The sequence below is a fragment of the Ranitomeya imitator genome, chromosome 2, assembly GCF_032444005.1.
Source record: "Ranitomeya imitator isolate aRanImi1 chromosome 2, aRanImi1.pri, whole genome shotgun sequence".
Classification (NCBI taxonomy): Eukaryota; Metazoa; Chordata; class Amphibia; order Anura; family Dendrobatidae; genus Ranitomeya; species Ranitomeya imitator.
In genome coordinates, this window is record NC_091283.1 from 416,543,350 (window position 1) to 416,546,602 (window position 3,253).

The window sequence follows — 3,253 nt, forward strand, 5'->3', positions numbered from 1 at the left end:
AGGTGCTGCTAATAGTTTTGCAACAGGCTCCATAGAGTTTAAGATAGAACTCTGCTCTTTTGCCCAATTATAGTCAAGGGCATGGTTATTGGGGGTCTAGAGAAATTAGATGCACACAGACCCTGGAGTCTAAGGGGTCCTAAAGATGCTTTTGCCACCAATCTAGTTAGGTAATGGTACTGGCACAGATTTTGCTTTGGGGGCCAGAGCTGACTGCGGGGGCGCACATAGGCCATTTTTTCCAGGCTTGGATGTATTTTCTATTGTAAGCCCATAGACCTCTACATCCAGAGCCATTGGCATTCATGTGATATTCTATAAACAAGCAGGAACCTTTGTTCCTCCACCAATAAACCAGGCAGCACAATGTCACCATCCCGACCCCGCAGCCAGCACATGCCAGGCGCAGCCTATTAGTTCAGCAGCTGGAAAGCTCCAGGTTTAATGAAGCCGCTGGATGCCATGAAACCAGAAGAGTTAATAGAAGACAGAGATGTGAAATCTAATGAAATGCAATGCCGGGGCTGCACTGGGAATTGACTGATCAATGCATTCCTCCTGGATGTGGTCCTGCTCACTGAGCTCTTCTTTTTAACCCCTCATGGGCCTCTGTAGGACAAGGGTATAGAATGTCAGTCAGCCTGGATCTAATCAATGCATATATTTCGTTATCATGGGGGGGGAGGCTATGAGATTGAGATAGGTCTCACCACATAATTGTAACTCTTTTCTGAGAATATCAACATTTGTCATGCCTACAGCAAACTGGAACCTCTATTTTTGACCCTTTGTATAACCCATGGCCATATGACTCATTTTCATTGCTTAATAATAAATGGAATGGGACCAACCAGAACTGGGTCACACTTGATTCTAGAATCCAATAACAGTCCCATGGGCTGCCTCTTTTGCATTATTTGTCAACCTTGCCAAAATGCTCAGGATCCTCCCAGACTTCAGGAAAAGATGGAAAAGCTGCAGCTTCCTCAGGCTGAATCCCAGCGTCCAATTGTGAATTAAGGTTTTCTTTTTTGCTTGAATACACGTTTTTCAGGCTTAAAATAATTTTTTGCATTAAAAATGTTACATAATTTGCTCTCTATTGCTTCTGTATTGCTGTCTATTGCCGGCTGTCATCAAACCCTCTGACAAGGGTGGCAATGTCGTCCTCAATAGGGATCACTATAGATTCATGTGCTCTGATATCCTGTCGGATCCTGAATGCTATAGAACCCTAGTATCTGATCCTACTGACCTGTTCTTACAGGATCTGGGCAGGATACTAGAGAGCTTGAAATGAGGGACTAATTGATGACAAAGAGATGTCCTTTCCTTCATGCTTCCCAAATACCCTCAGATAGCTACGTTCTATTGTCTACGGAAGGTGCATAAGGGATATCGGCCCCTCAGTGTTGGGAATTGATAGCCTCACACAGGGAGTGAGCATCTATATTGACCGGATTTTACGTCCATTTTTCGTTTCACTTCCCTCGTACGTACGTGACACCATGGATGTTTTGAAGAAGCTTGAAGATGTGTTGGCCCCCCAAAAAGTTTTAAGCAAGCCTGAATGTTGAAGCGCTCTATAGCTCCATACCCCATGATAAAGGCTGCTATGCGGTGGAACAAGTATTAAAGACTAGAGGTGTACATTTTAGACCCCACAATGATTTAGTGATCGAAATACTTGTCTTAAGACACAACTATTTCCTATTTGATGGGCGTGTCTTCCACCAGCTCAGGGGCACAGCAATGGGGAACCCATGTGCTCCTGCATATGCTAATATGTTCCTCGGCTGGTGGGAGGATAGGGTCGTGTTCAGTGAGGAGCATGAATGGACAAGTAGCGTCTTGATGTGGCTGAATGATGTGATCTCTTTCGTCCCATTTATTTGAGATTTGGGGGGTAGCGAGACACAGTATTCCCTGTTTAATACTATGTACAGTGCACTCTTTCACTACATTCCATCTTTCTTCCTCCCTCCCCTCCCCTTTTTCTTCTCCACTGTAATTATGGGGTTAATCCCTGATCAATACATCTGTAGGTAAATGGATCTTATATTTTTTCCCTTCTGTCTATAGAATTGTACCTCTCTTTATCCATATCTAGTGAATGGATCTTCTGCAATACACTAATTCCGGCTGGGGCTCACTGAGTGTTCCTCTTTTACGACTTTCCAGTTTATGAGGGTGCATGCATTGCCAGCTCCAGAATGAGTTAAATGATAATCCTTCAGAGAGAATGTTCTGAGAGGAAGGTTTTTAGCTCAGTTATCTGTCTCTTTTCCTGAGCTTCTGTCAGCTGACTAATAACCAAAGACCACATTAAAGTTGCATGTGCAGGCAAAACAAAGAACCTGTAAAAGCCAAACTGTTCAAATTTTTCAACTGTTTGGCTGTTTGCTCAGATTCGTTTTGTTAATCTCACCAGGTGAAGTGTATCCTCCAAGCCCAAGGTCCAGGTAGGCACAAGGGCCGAGGAAGTTGGTGCAGGTGAGGCATGCAGGACAGTGACATTTTGGGTCCACGGCCACCATTCCCACTGGGAACCTGGGGTTAATCCTCAAACAAATCAAACAAAAACACAAAAATTGTGATAATCTCCAGTCACTGACTAGACAAGAAGATAAGAAGTCAGGATGGCCGAGCGGTCTAAGGCGCTGCGTTCAGGTCGCAGTCTCTCTTGGAGGCGTGGGTTCAAATCCCACTTCTGACATCACCTTTGGACGTAGATCTGGGGATTTATTATGATGGAATATAGGCTGAACTGGATGGACAAATGTCTTTTTTCGGCCTTACTAACTATGTTACTATGTTACAAGAACGGGAGGTCATCAGTCAGGATTTGGCCCAGAAGTGGCTACCCAGCTGCCAGGGGGTAGGACAGAAGTCGTCAAAAATTAGGGACAACCCTGTAAATATTGAGACTTTCCCTAAACTTGATCTGTTTGTCAATAAAAGGGCAACAATTTCTGAAATATTTATAATTCTACTATAATAAAAGATCTAAAAACACAGAAGCAGCGAACACCAAAGTTTGTCAGTCTCAAAACTTTTGGCCATGACTAGACTATAGACGGCTGCAATCTGAAAAATGGGTGTTAGGGAAGAATTTGGAGCCACCGTTCTCCTGGAAGATACCACCAATAAAAGATGTTGAGTATGAAGTATGTCCTTTATCATAGGCACCTCTCCCGTATGTGAGATCCCAGAGCGCTTTCTAAGCTTAGTATGACTTGCCCTTTAAATAGCC

General features: G+C 43.7%; 1 non-coding gene across 1 annotated transcript; it reads left to right on the top strand.

The window, feature by feature from the left end:
- Positions 1-2,633: 2,633 nt before the first annotated feature.
- On the top strand, positions 2,634-2,716 carry TRNAL-CAG (transfer RNA leucine (anticodon CAG)). The gene has a single exon. It is a non-coding gene; the product is annotated as a tRNA-Leu (tRNA).
- Positions 2,717-3,253: the final 537 nt, after the last annotated feature.